The sequence below is a fragment of the Hyperolius riggenbachi genome, chromosome 6, assembly GCF_040937935.1.
Source record: "Hyperolius riggenbachi isolate aHypRig1 chromosome 6, aHypRig1.pri, whole genome shotgun sequence".
Taxonomy (NCBI): domain Eukaryota; kingdom Metazoa; phylum Chordata; class Amphibia; order Anura; family Hyperoliidae; genus Hyperolius; species Hyperolius riggenbachi.
The window spans coordinates 97,351,850-97,373,082 of record NC_090651.1 but is presented as its reverse complement, the minus strand read 5'-3'; the positions used below and the strand labels follow the sequence as shown (position 1 = coordinate 97,373,082).

Genomic DNA, 21,233 nt, shown 5'->3' with positions numbered 1-21,233 from the left:
TTGCTTATTGCTATACAATATTCATTTATAAATATTTTATATAGTGGTTGCCCATTGTAAAATCTTCTAACCCTGACTTGCATTCTGAAATTTCTCACTGATGGTGACATCTTTAGTCCTGTCAGGTGCAGCTCTGCGGAATGTTTGTTTACTGAGAATTCTGAGGCTTGTGAAAATGCCTGGTCTCCCAGAATGCACTGGGAGAAGACTTCACATAGATAAAAAGCCTAGGCTGAACATCATTTGGTTGGCAGGGCTGCATGCCAATATGCAGCTATGTATAGATATAGGAAGTGTTTCTGATGCTGAAACAAGAAAAATTACTGTATAAGTGGGTATCCTGAAAAGGTTACTGCATTCTACTATATGTCACTACAGAGCTTCTTGAAGTACAAGAAAACTATCCTTAATCTGTTTACATACCAGTTACTTAAGCCCTAAGGAAGCCTAATAGGGATCTACAGTATATTATACTTCCAGACCCCCGTAAATGGCTCCTATCTATTTGATGGAGCTGAAAGGATCATTGGTTATGAACAGGCACAAATAAGCCATTTACTAATGGTTGCAATATAATATTTCAGTCTGTGCAAAGCTAACAGGTTTTGCACCGACTCATATTTTTTGCTGCTAAAATATTGTACAGTTTAAAATAAAAAAAATGCATTTCCTATAGATATGGAACTTCCATATTCCATGATATGTAGTGACTTCATGCAGCACTTCAGAATTGGGCTGTCCTCTCATTGTTGACCACACCAGCATTGCAGGTAGTCCTGGATTTCAGCTTGATCTCATTCCCTCACTGGGATGATCTGTACATTATTATAATCCAGCCTCTTTCTTTTTATTGGGATTATGAAATCAATCAGTAATATTAAAAGCTGCATTAAGCCAGAGGCTGGGCTGCACACCAGATGCCAGGATGAAGCTGTATCTATGAGGAAAATAGACTGATGAGTACATCTGGGTATATCATGATTACAACTACAACTCCCATCATGAGTTTCTAGCAAATGATAGAACCGGAGGCTCACCTGACGGCAATCACCAAGTAAGAACATAATTGAATCTGCAGCTATACAGAGGTTCTTTTTGGTCTGGTAGTGTCTTTATAAAGAATCTATTTGATATGTATAACTGGATGTAAAGTTGCTGAATATTTAGTGCATTTTCTCTGTTCAGTAGGTATACAAGTGGGATTTTGATTTTATCTTTACGGATTTAGCTGTACAGTACGTGTATCTGCAGCATGTTGTGTTGTTATACAGTGGGATGCGAAAGTTTGGGCAACCTTGTTAATCGTCATGAGTTTCCTGTATAAATCGTTGGTTGTTACGATGAAAAATGTCAGTTAAATGTATCATATAGGAGACACACAGTGATATTTGAGACGTGAGATGAAGTTTATTGCATTTACAGAAAGTACACAATAATTGTTTAAATACAATTAGGCAGGAGCATACATTTGGGCACTGTTGTCATTTTATTGATTCCAAAACCTTTAGAACTAATTATTAAAACTCAAATTGGCTTGTTAAGCTCAGTGACCCATGACCTACATACACAGGTGAATCAAATTATGAGAGAGAGTATTTAAGGGGGTCAATTGCAAGTTTCCCTCCTCTTTTAATTTTCTCTGAAGAATAGCAACATGGGGGTCTCAAAACCACCCTCAAATGACCTGAAGACAAAGATTGCTCACCATCATGGTTTTGTGGAAGTATACAGAAAGCTGTCTCGGAGATTTCAGCTGTCTGTTTCCACAGTTAGGAACATATTGAGGAAATGGAATACCACAGGCTCAGTTCAAGTTAAGGCTCGAAGTGGCAGACCAAGAAAAATCTCGGATAAACAGAAGCGACGAATGGTTAGGTCAGTCAACCCACAGACCAGCACCAAAGACCTACAACATCATCTTGCTGCAGATGGAGTCACTGTGCATCGTTCAACCATTTGGCGCACTTTACACAAGGAGATGCTGTATGTGAGAGTGAAGCAGAGGAAGCCTTTTCTCCGCCCACAACACAAACACAGCCACTAAAGCACATTTGGACAAACCAGCTTCATTTTGGAATAAGGTGCTGTGGACTGATGAAACTAAAATTTAGTTATTTGGGTGTTGTGCATGGAGGACAAACAAAACCGCATTCCAAGAAAAACACCCGCTACATAAAGTAAAATATGGTGGTGGTTCCATCATGCTGTGGGGCTGTGTGGCCAGTGCAGGGACTGGGAATCTTGTCAAAGTTGAGGGACACATGGATTCCATTCAGTATCAGCAGATTCTGGAGACCAATGTCCAGGAATCGGTGACAAAGCTGAAGCCGTGTCGGGGCTGGATCCTTCAACAAGACAACAACCCTAAACACTGCTCAAATCCGCTAAGGCATTCATGCACAGAAACAAGTACAACGTTCTGGAATGGCCATCTCAGTCCTCAGACCTGAATATCTGTGGTGTGAGTTAGAGAGCTGTCCATGCTCGGAAGCCATCAAACCTGAATGAATTTCAGATGTTTTGTAAAGAGGAATGGTCTAAAATACCTTCAACCAAAATCCAGAATCTTATTGGAACTTACCGGAAGTGTTTAGAGGCTGTAACTTCTGCAAAAGGAGGATCTACTATATATTGATTTCATTTCTTTTTTGCGGTGCCCAAATTTATGCACCTGCCTAATTATGTTTTAACTATTGCGCACTTTCTGTAAATCCAATAAACTTCATTTCACTTCTCAACTATCACTGTGTGTGTCTCCTATATGGTATATTTAACTGACATTTTTTATTCTAACAACCAACGATTTATACAAGAAAATCATGACGATTACCAAGGTTGCCCAAAATGTTGCATCCCACTGTACATAGCTACAGCTTGATGAATACAGTTCACAGGGTAAACAGTCAGAAAAGTTAGACCTGCAGTTAGAAGTGGATTATCAAATTAACAGTGCACCTAATTTAAAAAAATGGATTTATAGTATTCTTATGTTTTTACAACTATTGCACTAAAATATTTTAAAAGATCCTTAAACCTGTCTCCAGATTTGTACAAATGTTACATTTGTTAAAATTCCTGTGATTTTTTTTCTTTTATTAATGAACAGTTGGTGACAAGATTATATACTCCATACAGTACTGCAGAAGATGTCAGCGCTATTTAAATACCTAATAATAATAATAATATAAATCAATAGTAATGTTGTATTCAGTTGCGTCTTAGATTTTACTGTGCAATTTTGTATGTGGCCACTAGAGGGTGAATCACAGCATAATAATCTACAATGTTCTGGCAGGCTGCATGCCTACACTCAACATTATCTCTGCTGCTATTACTAGCAGTGTGAAGAGAACTCTGAGCCACTCCTTTCACCTATTAACCTATATAATTTTGCGCTCCAATTGGATTAATGTACCAACATGTCATCAAGCTTGGGGGGGAAAAAAAACAAAAAACAAAGGCATTTGTTCTGCATTTAAAATAAACCTGTGACGTTTAGAAATTAAAGATTCCTCAGGAGAGAGAAGCTGCTGGATCCTCCTGAGGCTTCCCATGTCCTTCTCCAGGTCCCTCCTGGACCGCCTGGAACTTTGTGGCCACGCTCCTGTATGTGAATGGGCGTGACCGCACTGCACTTGCTGAGAAGCACAAACCGTCTTGGGCTTTGACAGAAGAAGTTGAGTTTGATCGGGTTCAAGCTGCTGCACAGGCGTGAGCCATTGACGAGGGCTTTTTGACTGTTTTCCATGGGTCCACCTGCCAAGCAAGACGAGTTGATGTATGCCATTCACAAACACCTGCACAGAATTCCCATATCTACTTCCCTGAAAGATAAAACTCTGCCATGACGACATGTACTAAGTTCTTCCAATTGCTGTTAAACACTGAAGAAGAACATTGGGCCACCTGCCATTCATAAACACCTGCACAGCATTCCCATATCTGCTTCCCTGAAAGAAAAACCAGGATGGTTTCATTATCCTTCAATCACCCCTCCTATTTCATTGATAATGTGTAAAAACATCTCATATGCGTTAACAAAGGAGAAAAGTTTATTAAATTAAGGCCACAGTCTCTGTACCTTAGCAAAATTATAGTATAACCAGGAAGGTTTTGGTGGGAGTCAAAAGGTTCACAACCCCTTCATTAGAACAATGAGATGAGCAGCTTTTTGCTGGATAGAAAGCTGTGACATTCATCTTGTAAACTGATACACCAGCCTATATTAGTCAAAACAATATTATGATGTTGAACCTTCCCTTGGTGGAGATTGACTTTCAGCAGTGCCAAGCTAATTAGGAATGTCACAGTCTGCTAATGGTGTGTGACAGCAGTGGGCTGAAGTGGATAGGCTGAGCTTTGTTGTAGGAGAAGGGAGATAAATATAGCATGACATGCCATGCTGCTTTCTTAGAATACATCATACATGGGCTCTGTTTCTGGGCCTTACAAGTGCTCACTTGTTTCAGATGACAATATTGGACTTATTTAATAAGGAAGTGTAATGATACGCTGTAATCCATAACAGACAGATTTCACTTTTCATCAGTTTACAGTAGGCTGAGACAAAGGAAGGTGATTCATTGCTTTGGATTGCCACGCATCCTCTAAATTAAGTGGAGTGGTGATGCTTCATATCCTGGAGCCTAACCGATCTCAAATCCAGGTAACTGTGAGCCCACCCTTGTGCTTCCCAAACTTAATTTAGATTATCATTATTTATATAGCGCTGACATCCTCTGCAGCGCTGTACAGAGTATTTTGTCTTGTAACTAACTGTCCCTCAGAGGGGCTCACAATCTAATCCTTACTATAGTCGTATGTCTTTGTATGTATCGTGTAGTGTATGTATTGTAGTCTAGGGTCAATTTCTTTTAGTGGCAAGCCAATTCACTTATCTGTATGTTTTGGGGATTTGGGAGGAAATCCTGAGACACAGGGAGAACATACAATCTCTGCAGATAATGCCCTAGCTGGGATTTGAACTCGGGACCCAGTGGTGCATGGTTAGAGCGCTAACCGCCACCGTGCTGCTCATGTAAACCATGCTGGAATTAGAGGATTAACGCAAGGCATGTTGTACAGTTCCAGATAATGTGCAGCATACAGTTGCAGTGAAGCATACTTTTCATGAACTGTATGCTTCATATCGCACATGCAGCACATGATGCAACTTTTTTCCTCCTCTGTTGTGATCCTGTTCTTACAGGGTATGCAACACAATGTCCAGTGTCATCTTAGCCCTTGAAGTGCCTGCTGTTTGTAGCCGCAGTTAGTATATCAGTCGGCCCCAACGCCCACTATTTTATCGGAGGCCGCCATCACCCAAATGACCTGTAATAGCTGCTACTCGCAGCTACTAAGATAGGCACCTATAGTGGTGCCCATATTGGTAAATAGGGTTGGGTATTGGCACGGGGGTTTCTTCAGGTAAAGATTACCAATATTTTACTATTGGAAATAAGTAGTGGAATATCAGTAATTTTATTGATATTCCATTAGCAGTTTTCTCCTACGCCCAAATTACCAAGGCACCCTTTTTAAATGTACGTAGTAAGTGGGCGTGAGCTAAGGTACATTATTCCATATTGATCAATGAAACCACCAATCACAAAAAATTACCAAAAGGCAGGTCCAAAAGGCTAAAAATGGTTATCACTGAAGGAAGCTACTGCATATTTGCCTCCTCATTGTGTGCTTACCTCATATCACTGTCACTATAAAGTAAGTCTCCAGTTAAAACTTTCATGTTGGTTTTGGGCAGAGAAGGGGGCTGTTGGAATCTCACTCAGGTCCCACTGAAGATCTTTCCCTTAATCCTCTTCTTCACTTGTGCGCGGCTGATCGAGTGTTCAGCAACGCGGTGTGTATGCAATCGAAGGACATCAGTGCATAGACTGCACTGTCTCTTTCCATCCATGTGTTATGATTCACTGCGAATCGCAGTGCATAGTTGCGTTCATTTTTGCGCAAATGCAGGGTGATTTCATCCATTATAAATTAATTGGATCGCAGCCACATTGGGGAGAATCGCACAGCAAAGTGCCACACATTGCGACAGCTGCCTGCGTTGCACGCAGCATGCGAGTGAGGAAGGGACCTTACTTCCTGCCTAAGGTGTCTCTTTTTTTTGTTTTTAAACTAATGTCCATCTTTAGTGGTCTTAATTGCTGTGATGCAGGTTGCTGTGTGTATGTATTTGGAGTGCAAAGGGATAATATTGGCAGGTTTTCATGCGTACGAGAAGTATCGGCGCAGGAGACTTGGGCGCAGTACACAGCCGGTATATGGCTGATCCTGCTGCTGCACAAGTCCCGGCCATGTTAAATACTATTCCCCCTCCAGGCCACCATGGATGGTGGGGAATGAAATAATTCCGCTTCCAGCAACTGGAAGCCGAATTATTGTGTTTTAAAAGTAACTTCAGCTCCGTTTTCTGACGGCGCCGAAGTTACTCCCTGTGCACCAAAGTCGTCTCTGCTGAAATGGCAATGTTCAGGTTTTTATTGCTGTCCCTGACTTCCTGCCCTGGTGACACCTGGGGCTCACAGTAGGTTGTAACATTTTATGTTCTTTCACAACCCCATGGGAAAAAAGTTTATTTTGCAATGTGAATTCAGATGATGATTGTATTAATGACGTACGCTAAGTCAAAAGAAAATCCCCTTCACCCAATAAGTAATGCAAGTACAACACATTACATTCAATGCATCCGGTGTTTTTGGTATGCTGCTACATTCGTGTCGTCAAGCAACACTGAGGAGACTACTATTACAAAAACAAAAAAAATGAAATATTGTATTGATGCAAATATTCATAGATCCTTTACACAGCACGCGTACATGCAAAAAGAGCGCCAAGGAATTTTGGGGCCCGAAAACCCAATAGTAGAATATCGGTAAATTTACAGATATTCTATTTCAGTGCAAATGACGATGGTAGTATATCGGTAAAAAATACTGATTTTACTACAGCCATTTACAACCCTGTTCTCATACGGAAACCTTCCACTACCGATGCCTCACCTTAACCACACACACACACACACCCCACACACATGCCTAACCTTAACCACTCCACCGCCCAACACACACACACATGCGCGCACACATGCCTAACCTTAACCCCCACCTCTACCCCACACACATGCCTAACTTTAAAGTGGATCCGAGATTAACTTTTACTCATTGCATAATTGTGTTCCTTTCATATAGTTTATAGGACATTCTTCAAGCCAAATACTTTTTGTTTTGTTTTAATACTCTAATTCCCTATACACTAAACAAGCCCCGCCCACAGCTCCTTTTGTGCCTTGTCACTGTAGCAAGGGCTTATGGGAGCCCAGTCGGGGCAGGAGGAGGATGAGGTTACTAGCCATTGATTTCAGAGGCAGAGTGGAGGAGGAGAGGGGACTGAATTTACACACAGGCAAGCTGATAGCATCTCCTGCCCTCAGCCTGTGACAATGTGAACATTGCTGCCCTCATTGTATCACAGGAATAAATAATCATAAACTTTTGAAGCTGTTTGCAGCTAGATATGATGTGTAAACTATCTAAACTTGAGATAAGATATATAGACAAGTTACTGGTTATAGTTAGTTTTTCATCTCCGATCCGCTTTAACACACACACGCCTAACCTTAACCACCCCCCCTCACACACACACACACACATACACACACCTAACCTTAACCACCCCCCCACCCCACACACATGCCTAACCTTAACCACCCTCCCCTCACACACACACACGCCTAACCTTAACCACCACCCTCCCCACACACATGCCTAACCTTAACCACCCCTCCCCCCCCCCACACACACACACATACCTAGCCTTAACCCCGCCCCCAACCCCACACTCATGCTTAACCCTAACCACCACGCCAACCTTAACCCATTCCCCACCACCTAATGCTGATCGGTGTTAAGATGGTGGCTCCCCCAGGACCACTTAACCCTGATCAGCATCAAGTCCTGGAGGCGGAAATTAGCTGGGATCGTGCATCCCCACTGAGTTAAGAAGCTCCGTTCAGTAAACAAGTCATTTTAATAGAAAAAAAGAACATTTAAATTAATAAAATAAGCAGCAATCAGATGCCACCAACAGAAAGCTGCTGGTGGCAAGGAAAAGGGGGCAAGATTAATTTGTGTGCGAAGTTGTGTGGCCGTGCAGCACACTGTTAAAGCTGCAGTGGCCTGAATTGTACAAAATGGCCTGTTCGCTAGGGAGGTGTAAGCCTGTGGTCCTCAAGCGGTTAACTAACTCAACACCTAACTTTATAAAGCAGGTGGTTTCAGCGCACAGATCTCCCCACAGGACACCAAAACCAGGCACCCCATAGCAACAATGTAATGCTGTGCGGGGCATGTAAGGGTAATTCTGGCGGTTGCCAGACCCCAAATTATATTTCCCTCCAAGTTGCGACAGCTCGTAGGGGGAATATTATTATTTATTATAAGTATTTATTATTTGTATTAGTGCTAACCTTAACTACCCACCCCCACACCTAACCTTAACCACCCCCCACCGCCAACTGCCGCAAAAAACACGGCCCCACCTTAGGTGCCCATTGAAATACCGGCATTGAGGGGTGATTTCTGGGATATGGCTAAATCGATACATGAGATTTCAAGCATATTAACCACTTCAGCCTACAGTGTTGTTCACCTTATGCATCCGAGCAACTTTCACCTCCCATTCATTCGCCAATAACTTTATAACTACTTATCACAATTAATTGATCTATATCTTGTTTTTTCCGCCACTGATTAGGCTTTCTTTGGGTGGTACATTTTGCTAAGAATAATTTTTTTCTAAATCCATTTCAACAGGAAGAGTAAGAAAGAAATGGAAAAAAATAATTATTTCTCAGATTTTGACCGTTAAAGTTTAAAATTAATGCATGCTACTGTAATTACAACTCATGTATTTTATTTGCCCATTTGTCCCGGTTATAACACAATTTAAATGATGTCCCTATCACAATTTATAGTGCCGATATTTTATTTAGAATTAAAGGGGCATTTTTTCAATCTGCGTCCATCACTATTTACAAGCTTATAATTAAAAAAATATATACTCTCTTGACATGCATCTTTAAAAAGTTCAGACCCTTAGGTAACTATTTATGATGTTGTTTTTTTAATTGTAATTTTTTAAATTATTTTTTTTCTTAAAAAATGTATTTGGGCAATTTTTGGTGTGGGAGGTAAACCGCTAATTTTAAATGTAATATAATGTAATTATTTAATAAAAAAAAATATGTGGGTGTAGTTTACTATTTGGCCACAAGATGGCCACAGTCAAAAAGTCCTGGAAGCGACGATCTCGCTTCCAGGAACTAGAAAGAGGATGGAAAACTTACTTTTTTTTATTTTTTTGCAGAAAGACCGGGGCCTGTGGGGGACTTAGATCGATGAATGGGAAGTATATTCCCATTCATTGATCGGGGGGCTATTGGCAAGCGGCGGTAGCACGCCTCAGGCAGCAGCAGCTGCACAGTCTATCTGGACGGATATATCCATCCAGATAGACTTAAGTGGTTAAAAAATTGTTCTATATTCCAGAAGATAGAGTTAATGTAACTTTATACAGTTAAAATGAAGGGAGTCAAATATTGTAAAACTAATATTTTTGTTGTATGTTACGTCAAAAAATATTATGAGGTGCCCAAATTTCCACTTCAGCCCCCGCTTGCTGCTACTTTTATATTGGTGTCAATGTCGGTGCCCATTATGTCCACTAGCCGCTGGCGTCCAAATTGTCAGCTTCCACTCAGCAATAAGTGTAAGCACCTCCAGCAGCAATTACAGCCTGGAGTCCTGCCCGGCTGATGCCAGAAGCTTTGCACACTTGGATTTGGGGATTTTCTGCTTCTTTCTCTGCAGATCCTTCTAAGATCTGTCTGGTTGGAAGGAGACCATTAATGAGCAGCTACTGTATACGCTTCAGTATAAGTTCAAGGAAACTCTGTGACCCCTGTAACTTGCAGATAGCAAAGACCAAAGAAAAATATGACATAGGAAACAGATATAGATATGCTCCCCTTTTTTTCCCCCTACCTTAATATAGGAAGTCTGTCCATGTCTCAACCTTTCTATAAAAATAATAGAGCAATGTCAGAGCCCTCATAACAGTTATAAACACATTCACTTCATAATTACTTTTGCCTCCCCCACCATACATAAAATGTTATTCCACTTCCCTTCCTCCCATAAGGAGTACAACCATATCCTTCATGCCTTCTCCCTCCGTTCTCTCACCATACTGCAGGGAGAGGCATCTAGCAGGGTATAGTTATCTGTTTTATATGTTTCCTGGTGATCCTTCTTAATGTGGCCATTTCCAACTGCAGTCAGCCATCTTGTGATGTCACATGACAGCCAACGGTAGCTGGGAATATATGCAGGAGAGAAGCTCACCACAAGGATCTGCACAGAACCAATAACTATAAATTGTTTAACACCTGAAACCCACTACAAAGCGCTATCGCTAATTGCAATCGCTAGCGTTTTTAATGGATGTTTTGTAAGCGATTTCATAAGTGTTTTCTGGTGATTTTGGCAGCGATTGTGTAGCGATTTGCGATTTTAATTCTGATTGGTCCTGTCAATTCGTTTTCATTTTATTTACAGTGTGCAGTAATTTAAAAACGTTAGCAAATCGCTCTGTGTAGGTTTTGACGAGCGATTACACCAGCATTTATATACTTTACATTGCAGAAACACTAACGCTAATTGCAAACGTTCCAGTGGAATTTGGCCCATCCATTAATTTTAGCTGAGAGTTTAGGGAAATCGCTAGCGTTTTGAAACCCCTCTTAAACGCCCAAAAAAATCGCTCTATCTAGTGGGTTCCAGCCCTGATGCATGGACAGGAGGTGCATGGACAGACACAACTGACAGACTAGAAGTAGAAACATTTAAATGACACAAATAGGATCTGGTCTTCCAATTCCTTATCGCCTTAGGCCTTGCTCACATCTACTAGCGCAGATGGCTGTGCGATCAGAATGCAGCGCGTACAATCGCACGCCATCTGCACCGCTTCCCGCTGCGCTGCTGATCCCATCCACTGACAGTGATGTGTCAGCTCTGTGATAGCGGGTAAAACTCAGGCAGAAATACGCAAGCGCATCGTACTGCTGCGCAGCGCAGTAGATGTGAACGTCAGAAGGGCTGTCACCATGTCATACGCACTTCCAAATGCGCACGGAAGCGTGTATGATGTGAACGAGGCCTTACAGTTTTCCTACCTGCCTATGTCCTCAAATACTGTAAAAAACCCAATTCTCCCACAAGTTTAATTCTGTTAGCAATTAAAACAAATGGTGAACTCATCCTGTTCAAGCACCTGTACATGTGAGGAAAATGGCAATCTGTTGCTTAGGACCAGTCCAGCTATCAGGCAAAATGTTCCTCCTTTGTAAGCAAACAAAAGCTTATCTTCTCCTCTCTACATATCAATGTGTATTTTCCTCTCAGCAGAAAGTGCTGGATGAGTGCTGGAGTTCTTGTTGGAGCAATCAAATGAAAGACCAATTTAAAAGTAAGCATATTGACAGTTTCAGACACTTTGTAATGAAAACTGTTTTTGTTCTTTGACTTGCTCTGGCAATAGATTGGCAGATGTGTCGGAGCAAAAGGGAAATTTTGACTGTTAGTCCCCTCGAGGCCCAGGACCCACAGGGGTGGAGTTTCCATTTTCAGAAAACACAACAATTTCTGGATTTGAATAGTACCACGATTTTCCAATAAAATTGCAATCGTTTCTGTGGGTTCACCTCCATTGGCTTTCATTAGCCCAGCGCTAATTGCCACTGACTCCAAAGCCTGGCAGAAAGCACTTCTGATGGCCCCAGCCCTTAAAGGACAACTCAAGTGAGAAGAATATGGAGGCTGCCATATTTTTCCTTTTAAACAATACCAGTTGCCTGCCAGCCCTGCTGATCTATTTGTCTGCAGTAGTGTCTGAATAACACCAGAAACAAGCATGCAGCTAATCTTGTCAGATCGGATAATAATGTCAGAAACACCTGATCTGCTGCATGCTTGTTCAGGGTCTATGGCTAATAGTATTAGAGGCAGAGGATCAGCAGGACTGTATGGGGCTGGAGGAAGCCCCAGGCAGGGCCGGCCCGCCCATGAGGTGGGGTGAGGCGGGTTCCTCAGGCGGCAGGAAGTGGAGGGGCGGCACCAGGCATTGAGAGGAAGTGCCTGCGCCTGGTTTTTGCCGCCTTTCCGGAGAGACTGACCGGTCACACTGGAGTGTGCTACCTACCGGCCACCGCCGCCGCCCGCCTCAATTTGCCTGCGCTGCAGACAGTGAAGTCTCCCTGCCTGGCAGTGGCAGCACGCAGCACACCGAATCGGTGAGTGACCCTCACCCTGTGTGCACAGTGACGCCAGCCCTGCCACTTGCGTGACGTGCCGCCCACGCCCACCCACCATGCCGGACTTCCGAGTCCGAGGTGAGCTCTGCCGCCTACTAGGCCTCTGTGAGGCTGTCCTGGCTGCTGCGCTGCCTCCCGCTCCGCCTGCAGAATCCGGGACCGGAAGTGACTGGAGGAGTCACGCTGCCTGCTGCCCGCCATCGCCATGATAGTCACGGTCACTGAGTGCTGCCGTGACCGTGACAATGATGAGCCCGCCGTTGCCCCCTGGCCTTGCCCGCCGGCGAGAGAGGGAGGAGCAAGCTCGCTGCCTTTTGCCCGCCAGCGCAAGATGGATGCTGGCTCGTGCCCGACGCCTGGCCTGCCCTCCGCCATCGTCGTCGCCGGACCCCACCATCCCCGGTGAGTCACTTTGCTGCGGCTGCCCCAGGCTCTGGCTCTGTCCTTTGGCTGCTCTTCACGGTCGGGTCGGTCGGATTCCTTTTTGTATGTTCTAATGTTATTTTATGTAGTCAGACTGACACTGACTGGTGGTATATTTATTTGGAATGTGGTAGTAGACTGCAGGGCCGGTTCTAGCTACAATGGGGCCCCTGGGCAAAAGTAACCTGCCCCCCCCCCCCCCCTCCAGACCCTGAGACAAGTCAGGAGGAGACCTAGCAGGGCCCAGCAGCACTTACAGGCTCTGGAGCATTTGCTCAATTTGCTCACTGCCCCCCTCCCCTAAGTATTATAGCCAAATGAACCCCTAATTACCCCCTACCAATATTATAGCTATATGTGCCCCTAATAACCACCCCTCCCACAGTATTATAGCCATATGCACCCCTAATTACCCCCCTCCCAATATTATAGCCATATGTGCCCCTAATGATCACCCCTCCTCCAGTATGATAGCCATATGTGTCCCTAACAAACAATGATAATTATATGTGCCCCTATTGTCCACTCCCCTTCCCCCAATATGATAGCCATATGTGCTCCTAATGCCCCCCCTCCCCACAATATGATAGCCGTATGTGCTCCTAATGCCCCCCCCTCCCCCAATATGATAGCCGTATGTGCTCCTAATGCCCCCCTCCCCCAATATGATAGCCATATGTGCTCCTAATGCCCCCCCTCCCCCAATATGATAGCCGTATGTGCTCCTAATGCCCCCTCCCCACAATATGATAGCCGTACGTGCTCCTAATGCCCCCCTCCCCCAATATGATATCCGTATGTGCTCCTAATGCCCCCCTCCCCCAATATGATAGCCGTATGTGCTCCTAATACCCCCCTCCCCACAATATGATAGCCGTATGTGCTCCTAATGCCCCCTCCCCCAATATGATAGCCGTATGTGCTCTAATGCCCCCTCCCCACAATATGATAGCCGTATGTGCTCCTAATACCCCCCTCCCCACAATATGATAGCCGTATGTGCTCCTAATGCCCCCCTCCCCCAATATGATAGCCGTATGTGCTCCTAATGCCCCCTCCCCACAATATGATAGCCGTATGTGCTCCTAATACCCCCCTCCCCACAATATGATAGCCGTATGTGCTCCTAATGCCCCCCTCCCCCAATATGATAGCCGTATGTGCTCCTAATGCCCCCCTCCCCCAATATGATAGCCGTATGTGCTCCTAATGCCCCCCTCCCCCAATATGATAGCCGTATGTGCTCCTAATGCCCCCCTCCCCCAATATGATATCCGTATGTGCTCCTAATGCCCCCCTCCCCACAATATGATATCCGTATGTGCTCCTAATGCCCCCCTCCCCCAATATGATAGCCGTATGTGCTCCTAATGCCCCCTCCCCACAATATGATAGCCGTATGTGCTCCTAATGCCCCCCTCCCCCAATATGATATCCGTATGTGCTCCTAATGCCCCCCTCCCCCAATATGATAGCCGTATGTGCTCCTAATGCCCCCCTCCCCCAATATGATATCCGTATGTGCTCCTAATGCCCCTCTCCCCCAATATGATAGCCGTATGTGCTCCTAATGCCCCCCTCCCCACAATATGATAGCCGTATGTGCTCCTAATGCCCCCCTCCCCCAATATGATAGCCGTATGTGCTCCTAATGCCCCCCTCCCCCAATATGATAGCCGTATGTGCTCCTAATGCCCCCCTCCCCACAATATGATAGCCGTATGTGCTCCTAATGCCCCCCTCCCCCAATATGATATCCGTATGTGCTCCTAATGCCCCCTCCCCACAATATGATAGCCGTATGTGCTCCTAATACCCCCCTCCCCCAATATGATAGCCGTATGTGCGGGGGAGGGGGGGGGCCCGGGGGGGGGGGCGCCTTCATGATCTTTGCCTCAGGCAGCAGAAAGTCCAGGACCAACAGTAAGTATGCATCGTTTCTAGTTTCCTTTAACCACTTCGTATCCAGACTTGTTTTCCCCTTCTGGACCAGAGCAGTTTTGACATTGTAGCTATGTCCCTATTTAAACAGCCATAACTTTATCCCTACTCACGACACCTAAATGATCTGGATATCTTTTTCTTTTTCAGTATAAACTAGACTTCCATTGGGGGATATTTTGTCCCGAGAATTTTTTTTTCGCCGCATTTTAGTGGGAAAAAAAGAGGGAAAACCGTTAAAATTGCATTATTTCTCAGGTTTTTTTTCCCCCCAATTCTAGTAAAAAATGAAAAGTGCTACAGTAGGTAAAATGCCATCAGTATTATGTCCCCCAAGGCCAGATGTGTGCCCAATATCACCCCCCCCCCCCCCCAGTATAGCCAGATGTGCCTCCCAATATTAGCCTCCATTATAGCCAGATGTGTCTCTGCATTTGCCACTATATATATATATATATATATATATATATATATATATATATATATATATATATATATATATATATATATATATATATATATATATATATACATACACCAAGGGATGAGCAGCACGAACCAAATTATATTCAATACTATGCAAAGTATGCACGCAGCCTGGAGATCCCCAGTCTCCCTCTCTCTCTCTCTCTGTATGTATATATATATATATATACACACACACACACACACACACACACACACACACACACACACACACACACACACACACACACACACACACACACACACACAGATGCGTACCCCAATAAAGCACCCCTCATTATAGCCAGATGTGTCCCCAGGATCAGTGTTCCCCATTATAGCCAGATGTGCCCACAGGATAAGCGCCCCACCCCATTATAGCCATGTGTGTCCCCAGTATTAAGTTATGTCCCTCAGGACCATCAGATGTGCCCTCCATTATGAAATCCCCCACCCCCGTTACCCTGATGGGCCCCAATAATCATTTAAAACCCCCCTTCCGATTTAGAATCCCCACCCTCTGTTATGGATAGCCAGATGACCCCCCCCCCTTCCCCCCATGGCCAGATTGTTCATAAAAATGACCCTGCAAGTTGAATATCTCACCTGAACTGGTTCCTGCGATCATCCTGCAGCAGCTCCAGCCTCCATTCACCAGGCACGCAGCCCTGTGATACCGAACACCCGGTTGACGTCATCAAGCCGGGACACGGATATTCAGCGTCACAGGGCTGAGTGAAGATCGGTGGACGGAGGCTGGAGCTGCAGCATGATCGCAGGAACCAGGTAAGGTGAGATATTCAACTTGCAGGGGCATTTTTTGAACGATCCAACCACGGAGGGGGAGAGATGAAGGGGGGGGGGGCGCTCTGAAGCGCACCCGATCGTGCACAGCAGGGCTGCAAGCAGGTCAGTATATCTACCTTATGGTGGCTTGGAGGGTGCCACAGATGACGTAGATATACTGTAGCAGCTAGCAGGGCAAAAAGTGGTTAAAGGGGCACTATCGCGAAAATCGTAAAATTTAAAGTACATGTAAACATATACAAATAAGTACTTTTTTTCTCTGAGTAAAATGAGCAATAAATTACTTTTCTCCTATTTTGCTGTCACAGTAGGAAATAGAAATCTGACAGAACCGACAGGTTTTAGACCAGCTCATCTCCTCATGGGGGATTTGCAGGGTTTTCTTTATTTTCAAGAGCACTTAGTGAATGGCAGTTGCTCCATCCAAATGCCAAAAAAGTGTGCAGCAAACGTTGAGGCTGTTCAGCATCTTTGTATAAATCTTTTTCAGGGAATCCTTTATACTAATCCCTAAGTGTCTCTGCGCCCCATGTCCATGTGTGTGTCCCTTTTGCGCTCTGCACATGTGCAGTGAGGCAGAGACACTAAGGGGGAGTGACGAGCAGCAAGCGATGGCGTGCGTGCGCGGCGGGCGCATGCGCAGTGACAGACCTAGCCCGTTTTTAAACAGGCTAAGGTCACTAGTGTCTTTATAAAGAATAAAGGCCATGCTGAGAATCCCCTATGGAGAGATAGACTAGCTGAAAACCTGTAAGTAATGTCAGATTTCTACTACTTATTGTAAGTGACAGCAACATCGGAGAAAGGTAGTTTATGTCTTCTACTCTGCAGGAAATGTACGTCTGTACAACTGATCATTTTTATTGAATTGCCATATAGTCAAATATTTTATTGTATCATGTGTTACCTTTAACTTCTTAGCGGTAATAAGCATACCTATGAAACTGCCACTGGGAGATTTGGGCGCAGGGTAAAGCCATTGAAAGGCGTACCCTGCAGCTGCACAAGTCGCGGGGGTATTAATCTCTATTTCCCCTCCAGGCTGCCATGGATTCAGTCACACAATGCAATCGCATACAAAAACTACAAACTTCACTGCAAACTGCACATGGCAGAAAACTCATAGTTTTCCTCACAGACAAGTGTGCTCCCAGTCTAATGCATCACTGATCAGGGGGCAGCTTGTGTGCAAGTTAACATATTTGATGCACATTCACAAATCCTGTATACAATCATTTACATTTCTGTACAACAGTAGGCTTTAGCAAAGGTAACCTCGATATTTGAAATCAACTATCACATTGCAGTCTATCTCTACTACTAAGATACAATGCAGTCTACAAAATTTACAAATAGTGCTTTTCCTTCTGCACGCAGAGCAGAGTGATCGTAAACTAAGGTACCATCTTTTTTTTTCCTTTTGAAGCTCCAGAGACATGTTAATATACAAATGTTCCTGTAGAAAATGATATAAATTGCAATTTGCTATTTGAACACTAGATGTCCTCATGGCTATTAGCTGCACTTCCATACATGAGGCGCCTGCAATCAGCAAGTGCTGTTGTATTTTCCCCTTCCCTTCAGTAGGTAGCTTGCACCAATCCTGAGAGTGAACTGAGGCTATTCAGGGCTGGGGTGTTGCCACGAGAATTGTTCTCAATAACTGGGAGATTGTGAGGTTTTCTCCTCCACAGGCTGGTATTGATTGCATGAGTTTTTGTGATTGTTATACCTGGGTATATCCATAGGGGAATCCCTGTATTTTTGCTATATTGCTGGATACAGTGCAGTATTGCAATAACTGCAGAGGGTGTTTTACGGCTTAATCTTTGCAAATTTTACCCCACCAGCAGATAGGTCTAGGCCACTACATAATTGATATGACCTGCTTACATTACTGCTGTTTTCTGATGCTTGTGAATGTATCCAAGTGTATCTGTGAGCAAAAGACTAATGGAGCTGACAGCGGTAGAACAGAGGGGTGTACTCTTTGGGAGAACAGTGTACTGGGAGCTAAAGGGGCCATCAGGTAAGTATAAATTATTTTGATTGCAATGTGTCGGGTTTACTTTAATAGCTCAGAGCATACCTCCCAACATTTTAAGCCCAGAAAACGGGACACTTAGGCCACACCCTAACCACACCCCCAATACCCCCTAGACACGCCCACCATTTTTTTTATTTTTTATTTATTTTTTTTAAATTTAATTTTTTATTTATTTATTTTTTACAAACATTTTTCTTTTAATTAATAGAACTCCTGAAAGGGGTGGAGGGGAGCGTGAGGGTGCCAGTGGGTGTGGGGGAGCGTGAGGGTGCCCATGGGTGTGGGGGGAGCGGCGAGAAAAAAACTGATCGAGGCACCAGCCCTGGGGATCTGTGTATGCAGGATGGATTGCCGCCGCTATTTCTCCCTCCCTCCCTCCTAATGTGCCCCCCAGTGTCGCCCCCACCTGCCTGCAGAGAGTTCAATGCGGAGCGGGCTGTCATTAAATGATCTTACTATTGCCGCTCCGTGCGTTTCATCTGCTCTTCTTGGCTTCCTGCTTCCTATGACGTCACAGGAAGCCAAGAGGAGCAGATGAAACGCACGGAAAGGCAATTGCCAGATCATTAATTTAATTAAATGACAGCCCGCTCCACATTGAACTCTCTGCAGGCAGGTGGGGGCGACACTGGGGGGCACATTAGGAGGGAGGGAGGGAGAAATAGCGGCGGCAATCTATGCTGCATACAGATCCCCGGGGCTGGTGCCTCGATCAGTTTTTTCTTTTCTTCTCTCTGCCCAGCGGCCGGGACAGAAGGGGGGCAGCGCGGGATGGCGGGAGGGGCCACCCAAATCGGTACAGTCCCGATCAAATCGGGACTGTTGGGGACTATGGCTCAGAGGAAGTGTGTAGCAATATATGTTACAGGCAAAGTTTGAAAGCAGGCGTTCTATAGAATGCCTAGGCAATGTATACAATGTCTGAAGTGTTTAGGCAAGGTATGAAATAGCTGTGTTGTTACATACATTAGGCATTCTATGCAATGCCAGAAGGTAAACCAGCAGAGTATAGAATACGACAGTCTCGTAAGTGATTGCCAAGGCATTCTATAGAATTCACGATGAACAAAGCAAAAATGTCAGTGAAGACCTGGATATTGAAGAGTCTTCCTTTTCTGCCACGTGTTGTGTCTGTTACTTTAAAGGGACTCCGAGCAGTGCAGAAACTATGGAAAGATGCATATCATTTTAAAGCTCTCTTTTTCCTCTTTCCAATGATCTATAAACCGCTGCCCTACGCCTTTTAGTTTTCGCTATTTCCGCGATTGAAATTGCCGCGGCCGTGATTTCAATCGCGAAAATAAAGAAAACTAAAAGGCGTAGGGAAACAATTTAGGTGTCGCCAGAAAGAGGAAAAAGAGAGCTTTAAAATGATATCCATCTTTCCATAGTTACAATGTATTACACAGGCCGACTTTTTCTGCTGAATGGAGCTGCTGACACTGGGGAAAGTGTCGTCCTGTGTAATACAAGCAGTGGCGTAGCTAAGGAGCTGTGGGCCCCCGATGCAAGTTTTACAATGGGGCCCCCCAGGCACTCTATACATAACAATTGATAAGGCGCACCAAAACCTGCCAATGGCAACTACAGTGTCAGAGGTGCAAGAAGGGGATGGGGAAGAGCTTGTTAATGTTTATCACTACTCAATGTATATGTTACGGCCAGAACCCGAAGTTTGGCCACTTTGCGTTCTGGCCGGCCACTTCGGGTTCTGGCCGGCCAATGTGCGAACTGGCTGCTGCGCTGCGGCCAATGTGAGGAATGAAATGATTGCAGTAAAGATGAATGTGTGTTCTGGCCGTCTCGCTGCGGCCAAATGTGTCAAAAGTGCATTCATTCATTTAATGAAATTAAGCCGGAGGCTTTCTCTCCTCCCCCCCCCCCCCCCCCCGCCTCTCTCTCTCTCTCTCTCTCTCTCTCTCTCGGTCAGCCGGCGGGGACACGCGTGTCCCCAAGATTCGTTCGTCGCGCCAGGGCAGCAGAGCGGGGAGGCTGCAGACATTTCTTCTGCCAGCACCCGCTCTGCAGAAACGAACAGCAGGATTCCCTGCTGCGACGAACGACTCCGGGGGGACACGCATGTCCCCGCCGGATGCCAGGAGAGAGAGAGAGAGGCAGGGGGGAGGAGAGAAAGCCGGCGGCTTCATTTGCTACATTGCCGCCGGCTTAATTTCATTAAAAATGAATGGACGCATTTTTGACACATTTGGCCGCAGCGAGACGGCCAGAACACACATTCATCTTTACTGCAATCATTTCATTCCTCACATTGGCCGCAGCGCAGCGGCCAGTTCGCACATTGACCGGCCAGAACCCGAAGTGGCCGGCCAGAACGCAAAGTGGCCAAACTTCGGGTTCTGGCCGTAACATATATATAGAAGTGATTATTATGAGCACAGGACCAATAGAGAGCTAATACTGTAGTTGAGGGAGGGCCCTTCGGGGCCCTTTTGGCCCAAGGGCCCTGATGCGGTCGCTACCGCTGCACCCCCTATTGCTACGCCCCTGAATACAAGTAACTATGGAAAGATGGATATCATTTTAAAGCTCTCTTTCTCCTCTTTCTGGCGACACCCAAATCGTCACTCTACGCCTTTTAGTTTTCTTTATTTTCGGCGGCCGCGGCAATTTCAATCACGAAAATAGCGAAAACTAAAAGGCGTAGGGCGGCGGTTTATTTATCATTGGAAAGAGGAGAAAGAGAGCTTTAAAATGAAATGCATCTTTCCATAGTTTCTGCACTGCTCGGAGTCCCTTTAAAGGAAAGCAGCGGTGCCCATGCATGCAGAGAGTGTGGGCGAATCATTCACACTATCTGTTGGCATTCTACTAAAGACGATGGAGGTGAGGAAATGGAAGGTTATGGGGCTCATGTTTTGTGCAACATTTGCTTCAACATTGAGAATGCTGTCGAAGGTAGAAGACAATCGACATTGAATCTGGAAGTACAGGCCAAAAAAATGAAAATTAACTGTGCGAGTTCCCATCCCTGACTTCAACAAGGGACGCGGCGACTCGCTCAATCTGTTGTCAGTTGTTATGAATGTGACAGAAGACGGCTTTTACCGACTTGGAACAGCACAAGGAATTTTAAACCAACTATATGCAAGATCACAATTCACAGTTTGTCCGAAGAGCTTACTGAGAGTTGAA

The 21,233-nt window shown here is 44.8% G+C and overlaps 1 protein-coding gene across 1 annotated transcript in view; it reads left to right on the top strand.

Annotated features, from left to right (window-relative positions):
• The first annotated feature begins 955 nt into the window (after window positions 1-955).
• Window positions 956-21,233, top strand: part of KIAA1614 (KIAA1614 ortholog) — a 114,493-nt gene continuing 94,215 nt past the window's right edge. Inside the window, exon 1 of the mRNA XM_068239710.1 lies at window positions 956-1,054. The gene's annotated coding sequence lies outside the window, so the exon portion shown is untranslated. The remainder of the gene's footprint in view (window positions 1,055-21,233) is intronic.